General features: G+C 50.9%; 1 protein-coding gene across 16 annotated transcripts in view; it reads right to left on the bottom strand.

The window, feature by feature from the left end:
- The window catches only part of Klc1 (kinesin light chain 1), a 53,678-nt gene extending 42,113 nt beyond the window's left edge, over positions 1–11,565 (bottom strand). For 7 of the 16 annotated variants that reach the window (XM_028883728.2, XM_028883733.1, XM_028883736.1 and 4 more), the window contains exon 1: positions 11,147–11,322. The gene's annotated coding sequence lies outside the window, so the exon portion shown is untranslated. Of the gene's footprint in view, positions 1–11,146; positions 11,339–11,474 lie in introns of those variants that run through there. The other 9 variants (XM_028883730.1, XM_028883740.1, XM_028883737.1 and 6 more) reach the window with 3 other exon arrangements.
- Between the last annotated feature and the right edge of the window lie 1,766 nt (positions 11,566–13,331).

The following is a 13,331-nucleotide window of genomic DNA, read 5'->3' as shown; positions in this document are numbered from 1 at the left end:
TTGTTTTGTATGTGTGCGTGTGTGTGGACACACAGAGGACCACCTACAGGAGTCAGTTCTCATCTGCTACCGTGTAGATCCTAGGATCCAAACTCTGGTTGTCAGGGTTAGCAGCAGACACCTTTACCCCCTGAGCCATCTCACTGCCCTTGTTTTGAGACTGGATCTCACCATGTAGCCCTGGCTACCCAAGAACTCTCTATGTAGACCAGGCTGGCCTTGAACTCACATAGAGTTCTGCCTGCCTCTAACTCTCAAGTGCTGGTATTGAAGGTGTGTGCCACCATAACCAGCTCAGGAAACATGATTTATACCACATCACACTGAAGGGCTCCGAAGCAGCGGGCTCCCACTTAAAGGTGGAACCAGCTGGTTTATGCAAGACAAACTCTCTAGAAGGCTAAGGCACTCCAACACCCCACTTGTAAGACTAGAAACCATGGTACCCACATCTTCCAATTCACACCCTGCAAGCTCTTGCAGGTGGGTCTGCACAAGGAACCAGCCAGAACCGTGCATGGTGTGGGTTCCATGCACGGGGACACTACTGCAAGACCGTGCATTCTCTAGCAACTGCTGAGTGCAGCTGGGGCCTCAGGGCATCATTCCCGTCCGAGCCTGAAACTCTGGGAAGTAGACTCCAAACAACCAAGATGTCTGCTGAGCCGCCCGCCTCCCCAGGTCCACACATCATTTTTGTCTGATGAAAGAATTCAGTGTGTTCAGAAGTTCTATTCTTGGTCCAATGTCACAGTGGTCTATTTTTATTGTGGCAGATGGGTCCTTTCTGTATCTAAGGGTTTAAGAGAAGCCTGTAGGTCTAGACTAGCCGGTTGGATGTTGGTCCCCACCTGTTGGAAAACAGTACGCAGCATGAAATTATGTTAGCATACTGGGTGTGTGCTCAGGGAGGCATGCTGAGAAGCCTCAGTCGGAGTGGGGGGAGCTCAGACGCTTCTCTTTTCTGCTGTGACCTGAGGTCATGTCAGCTTGTCTCAGCTCTTCACTCTAAGTGGGGACCACGTGAAATGACCTGCAGAGTTCTTATCTTCATAAAATGTAAGTATGAAAATGCTCCAAAAACTATATAGCCCATGCTGGACTCCAACTTTACCCTGCTAAGGATGACTGTGAACTTCTTTTGAAAGTCTTTATCTACACACACACACACACACACACACACACACACACACACACACACACAGAGGACAACTGGCAGAGTTGGTTCTCTCCTTCTCCTTCCTTCTGCCATGGGCTGTGGGACTCAAACTCAGACAAGCACTTTCACTAGGTAGCCATCTTGCCCAGCCCTGGTCTTAGATTGCTGATCCCCTACCTCTGGAGTGCTAGGGTTACAGGTGTGTATCCCCACACCCAGTTTAGGGGGGGGCTAGGACTGACCCCAGGGCTTCATGCAGGCTAGGCAAGCATTCCACCAACAGAGCTGCACTTTGAGCCCCCCACTCCTTTTGAGAGAGCATCTCTTTCTGTGGCCTAGATGAGCGAAATTCATATGCAGTCATGGCAGTCCCTCTGCCTCAGCTCCCAAGCATTGGGATCACAGCTTTGTGTTGTAGGAGCTTAATTCAGATATTGGACTTGTCTTCAAAAGTGGAGAATTTTAGGTAATGTGACTGCCATCTCAACTAAAGAGAGAGAGAGAATGTGGTAGAAAAGTGACCAGGTCTGAGTGAGTACCCAGCCAAGGGCAGCTAGGAGATGACACCCAAGCAGCCTGCAGTTCCTGGAAACTGGGTGAGGCCCAGCAAACACAGTGAGGTGCGTGCTCCCGAAAGGCAATGGCAGAGCATGGAGGCTCTTGCACAAGTCGGTAGGAGCACACTTCATGGGAGAGGGAGGTGTTCCCAAAAGCTCTGTATGTGTCTGGTGGACCCACCAGAAATTAGGAGCACCTACCCAAGAGATGGTGAGGTCATAAACAGCCCCATTGTTCTATACACAGGACACACAGACAGTCACCCCACACACAGCATCAAACACAAGTTGGAGGGTAGTCTGCAGGGAGCAGCCCATGTGTTCAAAGAAACAAATACCCAGTTAGAACTAGATTACAGTGTGCTGTGGATGAGGTAAGCGTCAAAATTACAAAATTAAACAAGGACCTGGCAAGCCTATCTGATATACCTGACACAGCTGAAAACATGTTCACACAAAAAGCTGCACACAAATGCCCCAAAACAGATAAAAAAATAAATGCACAACTCGTAACAGAAGATGTGGGAAACAACTCAATGGTTCATTAATAAACAGGCAAACAAAACGTGATCCATCCCTACAGAGAAATATGCTTGTCTACAAAAAAGCAACAAGACAATTAGGTGATACACTGAGTTCAAGGCCAACTATGGCTACACAGCAAGACTGTATCTCAAAACAATATCAAGAAATGTCAAAGGGCCAAAAAAAAAAAAAAAAAAAAAAAAAAAAAAAAAAGCCGGGCGGTGGTGGTGCACGCCTTTAATCCCAGCACTCGGGAGGCAGAGGCAGGCGGATCTCTGTGAGTTCGAGGCCAGCCTGGGCTACCAAGTGAGTCCCAGGAAAGGCGCAAAGCTACACAGAGAAACCCTGTCTCGAAAAACCCAAAAAAAAAAAAAAAAAAAGAAATGTCAAAGGGGAAATTGAAAATACAACTTGAAAATGGGCAAGACATTGTAAGGAATGTAGAGTGAGGAGTTTGGTGAGGCAAGAGGATGGGGTAGCTGGCCTCGAACTCAGAGATCTGTGCCCCCACCCCCCACCCGTCTCCCTATTGCCTGGCTTATAGTTTTAGATATCTGCTTATTTTTATTTTATGTGTAATAGCATTTTGCCTGTGTATATGTATCTGTGTGTGTCTAAGCAACACACATGTACAGTATCCCCCGAGCACCGGGATCAAAGGCATGTGCAACCACGGCCCAGCTTGTCTTTCTTTAAGGGGTAGCCAGCCTAGGTTGGCCTCAACTTCAGGACCCTCCTGAGTGCCCCATCAGCATCCCCTCCTCGTGTGCCCCACCATGACCAGGTGCCTATTCTTCCTTAAGTCTCACCACAGCGCTAGGAATGGAGCTCAGTGGTAAAGCACACCTCAAGTCATGAGTTCACCCTCAGCACTGTTAAAAATACATCAACCGATCCCTGAGAACTATCAGAGGCAAGAGTGCCCCACCTTCATCCCAGAGCACCACCAGAAGAACCCTGCAGGGCCCTTCACAGACAAGCACTTCCTCTATCTAACCTCTTTCTCTAATCTAATCTAACCTAATCCTTTAATCTCCTCTCCTAAACTTCAATCCTAACAGTGAACTGAAAGAGCTCAGGAGATAGAGCCGCTTGCCTGGGTGCCTGGGTTCATACCACTGTATAAAACGGGCGAGGTGACAGGCCTGTAGCCCCAGTACTTGGGAGGTAAAGGAAGGAAGACCAGAAGTTCAAGATCATTCTTGGCTACACAGCAATTAAAAGCCAGCCTGGGTTACATGAGAATTGCCACAAACACACATTCATATTCTTTCTTTCTTTCTTTCTTTCTTTCTTTCTTTCTTTCTTTCTTTCTTTCTTTCTTTCTTTCTTTCTTTCTTTCTTTCTATCTATCTATCTATCTATCTATCTATCTATCTATCTATCTATCTATCTATCTATCTATCTATCTATCTCCAGGAACCCATGCTGACGAAAAATACACAAAAACCTATAAAGTGTGTATAAACAGAAGCCATTATGATTGTGTTTACATGCTAACAACACAGACTGGTACAAAAGGATCATCTGTTTGCCTTCTGGGGTTTTTGTATAGACACAGTGGTGCACACCTTTAGTCCCAGCACCTGGGAGGCAGAGGCAGAGGCAGGTGGATCTATGAGTTCAAGACCAGCCTGTCTCTGACAGCTAGAACTACATAAAGAGACCCTGTGTAGGTGATCATCCAAAGAATCATTGGTTTGGTTCCAGGCCCCAGGTCTCTGCTACACTACCAACGCTGGGTCCTCACTGGGACTCTTCCTGGACATCCCCTTGTTGCCCTGGTTCCGAAGGACCATAGTGTGTCCCCCGTTCCACCCCAGAGGGCTCCAGCAGATCACAGATTGGGTGGATGTTGGGGTGGGGTGGGGTCACACTGCAACTTTCATGACCAGATTTTCCCCTACTTCCCTTTTTTTTTCCTTTTTTTTATCTTAAATTTTATTTTGGGGAGAAAGGTTGCAGAAGCAGAGGATGGATGCGAGGAGACAGGAGATGAGTAGGATTGGGATGCATGATGTGAAAAACACAAAAAAAAATTTAAAAAAGAGAAAGAGAGAGACTCTGTAAAAAAGCAAAAGTGGGGGGGGGCACGCACGGCGGGAGAGCCAGGTATGGTGGCTCAAGCCTTTAATCCCAGCACTGGGAGGCAGAGGTGGGTGACTCTCTGTGTGTTCAAGGCCAGCGAGATCTACATAATGAATTCCAGGATAGCCAGAGCTACATAGTAAGACCTTGTCTCAAAAAAAAAAAAAAAAAAAAAAACAAAACTATTGATTATCCAATAACAAGTGGTCAGCAACGAAATCATATACATACAAGTAGTAGATGGACTAGTCAGGTTTTATTTATTTATGTAGGAATACATACACACACACACACACACACACACACACACACACACACACACACACGAAAGAAATAGAAGCTATGAATTTGACAGACATGGGAAGGGGTGCACTCAGGAAAGGCTCAAGGGAGGAAAGGGAAGGAAGAAAATGATGCAATTATATTTTAATTTAAAAAAAGGCTTTGCCAGGCATGGTGGTACATGACTTTAATCCTAGCACTCAAGCGGCAGAGGCAGGAAGAGCTCTGCGAGTTTGAGGCCAGCCTGGGCTACAGAGTGAGTTCCAGGACAGCCAGGACTAAACAGAGAGAGCCTGTCTCAGGGAGAAAAAAAAAAAGAAAGAAAGAAAAGAAAAAAAGAAAAAAGAAAAAGAAAGGAAAAAATCCTCTGAATGAGCCTTGGGAACATAATACTGAGTGAAATGAACTGCTCCTACCAGCTAAGGAAACCAGAGCCACAGAAAGCCAAAGGAAAAGTTCCAGAGATGCACAACAGGAACATCCTTACAACTGCAGGTGGCTGAGTGCTAACTCTTTAAGAATGTTAGGAGAGCCTGTAATCCCAGCACTCGGGAGGCAGAGGCAGGCGGATCTCTGAGTTCAGCCAACATGGTCTACAGAGCGAGTTCCAGGACAGCCAAGGCTACACGATGAGACCCTGTCTTGGAAAACGGATGACAGTAAAGCAGGAAAAAACCACTGTAGGCTAAAGGTGACACGAGTCACGTGAGGTTGTGACTTCGAGCCTGACTCGGCGGAAGCAGTGATGGAACTGCCCATGTCCTGCTCTCTAATAACCCTGCTCCTGTGCCAGCAGGGTGGGGGGTCCACACCAGCACCTGACCAGAACAGCGACAGGACCTTGTAGACGGAGGGTCCACACCAGGCAGTGGAAGGCAGCGCACAACCCATGGCTGAGGTAATGGGAGGCCAGCCTGGTGGCACACACCTTCAATTCCAGCATTCAAGAGGCAGAGGCAGGAAGATCTGTGAGTTCTAGGGCAGCCTCGGCTATATAACTGAGTTGTAGGCCACCCAGGGCCACATACTGATACCCTGTCTTAAAACAAACAAAAGAACACTGAGGTAATGGGAATATTCTAGAACCAAATAAATCATTTAATTTACATACATATACAATTACCTTACAAGGTTTATTCCATTGTTATTCATTTTATAAATTCAAAAAACATAAATCACTTTTATCTACCTCCAAATATTAGTAAAAACAAAACCACAATTCAATTTTTAGACTTTTTTTTTTCTTTTTGATGTTTTCAGAGTGACATGATGCTGTGGGATGGTCTGTATGTCAAATTGCTCTAATTGGTCAATAAATAAAACACTGATTAGCCAGTGGCTAGGCAGGAAGTATAGGCGGGACTAACAGAGAGGAGAAAAGAAAGAACAGGAAGGCAGAAGGAGACACTGCCAGCCACCGCCATGACAAGCAGCATGTGAAGATGCCCGTAAGCCATGAGCCACGTGGCAAGGTATAGATTTATGGAAATGGATTAATTTAAGCTATAAGAACAGTTAGCAAGAAGCCTGCCACGGCCATACAGTTTGTAAGCAATATAAGTCTCTGTGTTTACTTGGTCTGGTCTGAGCGGCTGTGGGACTGGTGGGTGACAGAGATTTGTCCTGACTGTGGGCAAGGCAGGAAAACTCTAGCTACAGCATGCTAGAGACTGAACCTGGGCTTGGTACATACCAGGCCAGCATTCTACTACTGAGCTACACACCCAGGCATCTTCAGTCTTTGAGACAGAGCCTTGCCATGTAACCTAGGCTAGTCCTATTCCTTCCGATTCCTAAGGGCGGGAATTGTAGAGTGTAACACCATACACTGGACCAGTGTATTCTGATCCATGAATACTAACTAGTTTGTTTCCTTGCTTGCTTTTAAGTAAAATCTCTCTACATATAGTCCTCCAGCTGTCCTGGAACTCACTCTGTAGATCAGGCTGGCCTGGAACTCACAGAGAGATCCGCCTGCCTCTGCCTCCCTAGGGCCGGGATTAAAGGCCTGTGCCATCATGCCCAGCCCTCATTAGGAAGCTACGGGGTAAAGATGCCCTGAAAGCAGGAAGGCAGAGGTAAAGGGAGGAGCAGGGAGCTCCAGCAAAGACCTGAATCATCAGTAGTAACTTCCCAGAGGTCAAATCCAGCGGGTTGTTCAGGCCAACTGCTCCTGGGTGCCCCCCCCTTAGGGGTGCTCTCCTTGAGGGGTACTCCACTGTCTGCAGCAGGCAGTCAGTATGCATGCCCCTTGGCCCTCACTGCAATGCTGATTCACTCTCGGATCTCCATCCCCAGACTTATCTCGGTCTTCACTTCAGACCTGTATCCTGAGCTAGTCCACAGGGCCTCCCACAAGCACCTGGAATTTATCATATCCAAAAGTAAACATCGTCTTGTCCTCTCCCCGTTCTCCCTAACTGGTTGTCACCATCCAGTGAGTCACCAAAAAGCAAAGGAGTTATTCTACTGCATTCTTCCAACAAGCCAGGAAGTGCTGATGGTGCACCAGCACTGGCAGGGCGGAGGACAGGGATGAAATCCCACCCTCGTGGGGATGAGCAATGCACGAGCAGACAGACATAAACAAGACCATGATAGCCAGGGAGTGCAGAGACAACGCAGCAGTTAAGAGCGTCTGCTGCTCACAGCCACTGGAAACTCCAGTTCCGGCTCCGGTGTCCTTTCCTGGTTGCCCCAGGCGCCAGGCATGCATGCATGCAGTACAGACACACAGCAAAGACTCAAACACATAACAACAAATTAGCCTTTTGTTAAAAAATGATGACACAGGGCTGGTGAGATGGCTCAGCGGTTAAAAGCAAACTGCTCTTCTAGAGGACCTGGGTTCAATTCCCAGCACCCACAAGGCAACTCACAACTGTCTGTAACTCCAAGATCTGACACCCTCATATAGACATACATGCGCCGGGCGGTGGTGGCGCACGCCTTTAATCCCAGCACTCGGGAGGCAGAGGCAGGCGGATCTCTGTGAGTTCGAGGCCAGCCTGGGCTACCAAGTGAGTTCCAGGAAAGGCGCAAAGCTACACAGAGAAACCCTGTCTCAAAAAACCAAAAAAAAAAAAAAAAAAAAAAAAAAGACATACATGCAGGCAAAACACCAATGCAAATAAGAATAAACTATTTTTAAGAATAAGACAAGCTGGCAGTGGTGCATGCCTTTAATCCCAGCACTCAAGAAGCAGAGGCAGGCGGATCTATGTGAGTTCAAGGCCAGCCTTGGAAGGTGCCAAAGCTACACAGAGAAACCCTGTCTCAAAAAACCAAAAAAAAAAAAAAATGATAAGACAAAACAGCGATTTCAGTAGGGAAGTTACTCCCAAGAGAAGTCAGGCAGGATGGGGCAGAACCACGGCTTGTGCTTTAGTGGAGTCAAAGCAGCCAGAGCTGGGGCAGGACAGGGACACTGCTGGAACTTTAGTAGGTGACTGACATGGTCCACTGGCCACACTGGCCATGGTCTACACAGGCTCACTCTAGCACAGTGCTGGAGCCCTGCCAACCCTCCCCCTCCGGCCCCTCCCCACCCACGGCCGACTACTGCATTCTTGGTGGCACTGACACCCGCTCTCGTGCAGCTCCAGCCACTGTCCGGAATCACTCCAGACCCGGGTGGACCCTCCTGAGCAGCTCACCTCCTCTACCTGCCCCTGGCTCATCTCACCCTCCTCCAACCTGCCAGCAGGAGCAGCCTTCCCTGGCCCCTCCGACCGCTGCCTCACCTTCCCCTCACCCCACCCCACTGCGACAAGCCGCAACCACATCCCGCTCTCAGGCCTTATTTCCTCCCATCAGGACCACACGTGGCCAATCGGCACCTGCCTCTGAGTGTCCAGGAAGAGCCTCCTAGCCACTCCTGCTGGTCTAAGCTCTTTTGGGAACTGTCCTTGCCAGGATCCCTAACCTGTGCAGTGGATTTTCATCCGTCAAGTCCCTCAAGCCCCTGCATCCACAATCTCCATCGGATAGCTTTACTCTTTTTTTACTCTGTTTGAGGCAGGATCTTACTATGTAGCCCAAGGTGGCCTCTGAAACTTGGCACCGTCTTGCTCAGGATGGTAGTCATTTCTGTCACTTCTGACTTTGCTTGCTAACTGTCTTATGTCAATTGTGTCTAAAGATTGTTTATGGCCCTTTAGAGACTTTCATTTTTTTCCAATCTAAAAATATATATTTTAAAATGTTTATTTTTTTAAGATTTATTATTTATGTGCACACCTGCATTATTTTTTTGTACACCAGAGGTAAGAAGAGTCTTGGGTTGCCTGGAACTGGAGTTAGAGACAGTTATGACCCGCCTGATCTGGGTGTTGGGAACCAAACCCGGGTCCCTCTGAAAGAACAGTAATTGCTCTTAACAATGGAGCCATCTCTCTAGTCCCAAGAATGAATTAATTTTTAAAAACACAAACATTTAAATTGTGGGTAGTACTTCATTTGTTTGTCTTTGCACTGAGGAAACAGGACCTTCAGAATGCTAGGCTCGTACCCGACCACTGAGCAGCACCTCCAGCCTCAGATTCTTCACTCTGCATCATCTAAGGTCTGTGTGCCTCGCCTCTCCACCTTTGCATGGGAACTCCGACCACACGCCACTGATGTCTACACTTTTCCCGGTTTTGTTGAGGGTGTTGAGACACCCTCCTGCTGCCACCCCCTGCCAGGAGTTTGCTTTTACCATGCACGGCCAAGCCAGGTGAATGGGTTGGAAGGTCACCACCAGGTCCCACCCCTCCTGGTTCAACCACAGGCCTGCGACAGGATACATCCTCCGATGATGGGGAGAGGGCCCACCCTCCCACTCGGCTACACTCTCTGAAATTTTAAATAGAATCACCGCATCCTTACAAATACTTAGGACACAGAACAGGAAGTCAAATTTCCTACAACTGGGGCTAGTGGGCAGTCCATGAAAGAAGATCACTAACTGTAGCAGGTTTAGGAGACTCAAGGGTTGGTCCAGTTTCCTAATGGTGTTTTCACAGTCCTATCACAACGAATTTCAGGCTAATTCTGATCTAAGGCTTAGTCATGCTGTATAAAAAGCCTGGGAATTTAAGTAACACAAAGAATCGAAAATGCAACCACTCCTCTACATAGCAGTTTAATAGTATATAAAATTTTTTGTTCTCGATCTTCCCCCAAATACCTCTTTTTCTGTGTAGCTCTGACTGCCCTGGGACTCGCTCTGGAGATCCCCTGCTGGGATCAAAGATTTTCACCACCACAACCCGGCTTCTCTAAAGACATCATTTTTACAACTACACCAGATCACCACTTAATATGTAAATTCCCAACCTGTTTAAATAATAAAACACTAGTAGGCAGTAACAATTCCAACACAATACACCTGGAAATGAGCAGCAAACTTCGTTATAATTGCCATCCACTCCATCACACATTAATATTACTTTTTTAACGCTTTAATTTTTTTTTTTTTAAATGGGAAAGGGGCTCCACATGTAACAAGGAAAAGCACTCCAGGCTGGGACATTCAGGTCGCCAGGGAGAGGCCACTGAAAGAAAGAGACTGGCTGGCCCCGGGCCACGGACCACAGTATGACAGCACGCCGCCCAGGGCGGTGCCGAGGAGAGGTGGGGGCTGGAAGGGCGGGGAGGCCTAAGACAAAGCCAGCCGGCTGACCCCTAACACACACCGCCGCCGCCGCCGCCGCCGCCTCCCCGGGACCTCAGCAGCAAGGCTTTGGGACCCTAAGCCCACAGCTGCCATTGAAAGGCCGCCCCCACCCCTGGGCCTGAGTCAGGGCGGGGCTCTGAACACAGATGGGACAGAAGCCTCAGGGACACATGAGAGGAACGGAGGAGAGCGGAAGGGGCAGGAACCCGAGCCTAAAGTGCAGGCAGAGAGGACTGAGCCCCGAACCTGGAGGGTCCGGGGAGGAGAAGGGATGAGGACTTCAACCCAGAGAGGCACAGGCAGAGAAGGGACAGGTCCCGAACCAGGGCTGGCGGGGAGAGGACAAGAGCTTCAGCCTGGAGATGTGCGAGCAGAGAAATGACAAAGGCCCCAGACAGGAGGGGCGCAGAGACAGGGCAAGAACTCAAGCCAGGGGCGCAAGTGGACAGGGACAAGGACCGCATCCTAGAGGAGCTCAGAGAGGTGACGACAAGAGACCCGAGCCTGGAAGAGAGCAAGCGGAGAGGGGACAGAAACCCAGCCTGGATGGGCACAGGCTGGGAGAGGACAAGGACCGCAGAGTGCGGGCGCACAGGCAGAGGTGACAGAGACCGGAGCGCCGAGAGGCGCAGGCAGAGCGGGGAGGGGACCGAGCGTGCCGACACGGGTGAGAGGGCCGGGGCGGGGTCTGGGCCCGGGGCGGAGGACCAGGCTCGCAGGCTGCAAGGGCCGAATGCAGATGCGCCGCTGGCCGGGAAGGGACCGGGAGCCGCAGCCCGGAGGCTGCGGGCGGGAAGGGGTCGCGGCTGCGTCTGGAGCGCTGCGCACGAGCCGCTCGGAGCCCGGGGCGGGGCGGGGACCGGGCCGCGCACTCACCGTCCGATCGGGAGCGCCGCGCTCGTCGCGCTGTCACAGGCCTAGGCCGCGCAGAGCCCCGCCGCCTCAGCAGCAAGCAGCGCCTCCGCGGCCGCCCCGCAGCATCCTCGCCCCGACCCGCGCTCCGCAGCCTCGCGCCACCGCTCCGCCGCCGAAAATGGCGTCGCCGGCGCCGCGCCCGCCCCACAATGCCGCGCGCCGTGACGTCACCCGCCCTCGCGCCGCCGGGCGGGGCCCCGGGGGAAACTGAGGCCCGGGGGTCGGCGATCCCAGCTCTCTCCAGAAACCTCGCAGCCGCGGGCGGTCGCCCCCGACCCGGGAGCCTTACCCGTCGCGCCTCGAGAGACGGAGGAGGGGAAGGGTGCCCGGCGGCAGGGCCCGCCCCGCCGCGGCTTCGATGCTAGCCACCGCTCTCGACCTCCAGCCCGGCCCGAAGGGCAGGCTTGCCAGCTCCGGGTGCTCCTGGGTCTCGCACAGCCGCCTGGCACCCCCGCTGCAGGCCTGACTCAGCAGCCGGCTGGAGGGCACGCTGAGTCAGTGGCAAGGCCGAGCTTGCGGGCAGCGGCTTGGGAACTCTCCAGGTGCCGGCAGACGTCCCCAGAGCGGCCGGGTGGCATTACTAAGGGGTAGGAGTTGCGAGTGCCAGCCTCCCCACCTTGGGAACCGCGGCCCTCTTCTGATGGCATTGCCCAGCACCAGCTGCCGTCTCCCGCCGGGCAGTTACACCTGTCAACATCAGGGAGGCAGGTGCTTTGGGGCCTAACAGGCAGATCCAGTTACTTTGACCTCCTAAAAATAAATAAATAAAGACTGGCTAATAAGGGGACGGCTCCTGTGGAGAACACAGCAGCTCAGACTGGCCTACAGAGAGGCTGTGAGTTCACGGTCAAGTAAAGCGCCAGCACACAAACTGCTGCTTGGATGCTGGGTCACCATTCTTCAGTCAACACGCCTGCTCCTGGCCAGGTGCTTCTCGAAAAGAGCAGGCTAAGCAGGAGCCCGTTCACTGCCCCCTCAGTCACTGCCCCTCAGAGCCCGTACACCTGCACACTTTTCAGTGATGGGCGAGGACTACCTCCTTTTTAAAATCCGTCCCTTCCCATCACTATTCGTGCTCTGGCATCTCGTTCTTTTGCCTCTTCAACTGATCTCCACTAAACTCCCCCGGTCCTCATGGGAAGACCCAGGTGCATAAAGTGGCAGATGTCTGCTCCCGTTCCAGTGAGGATGCAGCAAGACCTCCTGAAACAGGAGAACAACAGGCAGGTGATGGGGCAAGGGTACACGACCCAACTCCAAGGTCAGAGAGGTGTGCTGACACCGGAAATACAGGAAGGAATGGACCCACAAAGCCAGCCTGGAATGCTCCAGTAAAGTCCTGAGACGGGAGCATCCCGCTGTGTTGCAGGGAAGAAAAGACGAAGCAAGTTGGGGCAGTGGTGGCGCACGCCTTTAATCCCAGCACTCGGGAGGCAGAGCCAGGCGGATCTCTGTGAGTTTGAGGCCAGCCTGGTCTACAAAGCAGATTTCAGGACAACCAGAGATGTTACACAGAGAAATCCTGTCTTGAAAAAGCAAAACTAAAAAAATTAAAAGGAAAGAAAAGACAAAGTTAATCCACACTGCCACAGCCACACGTCCCTCTCAGCACCGGGGTAAAACTCTTTAGCTTGGTCTACGGTTGACAAGGCCCACAGGACCTGGTTGTACTAACTTCCTAGTACCTGTCCCTAGCTGCCCTCATCTGTCCCCAAGTTCGCTCCGACACACTAAGTTCGGTGTCCGCTTGCCCAGAATGTGTGACTTCCTGAGGAGACAGAGACACCTGTTCAGGGCCTGGAGAACTGGCTAAACAGTTAAGAATGCTTGCTGTTCTTTCAGAGGACTGGAGTTCTGTTTCCAGCACCCACATGGGGGAAATGCTCACAATTGCCTATAACTCCAGCTCCAGAGCATGTGGCCCTCTTCTGGTCTCTGACACCTGCACACATGGGCACACACCCACACATACACATAAAGGAATGTGAATCTTTGAAAAAAATATACAAATATCTGTTCACCCCCAATTAGGGTATCCACAGACCAAAGGAAGAACTCCATCCTAGTCCAGCTGAGTCAAAGGGCTTCTTGGGGTTATTTACAGAAGCAGGGGTGACTCTCGAGCAGCTCTCCCACCCAAAGGTCA

Source organism: Peromyscus leucopus, chromosome 14 (assembly GCF_004664715.2).
Source record: "Peromyscus leucopus breed LL Stock chromosome 14, UCI_PerLeu_2.1, whole genome shotgun sequence".
In the NCBI taxonomy this organism is placed as follows: Eukaryota; Metazoa; Chordata; class Mammalia; order Rodentia; family Cricetidae; genus Peromyscus; species Peromyscus leucopus.
Note: the sequence above shows the minus strand (reverse complement) of the source record. Positions and strands in the feature narration are given on the sequence as shown.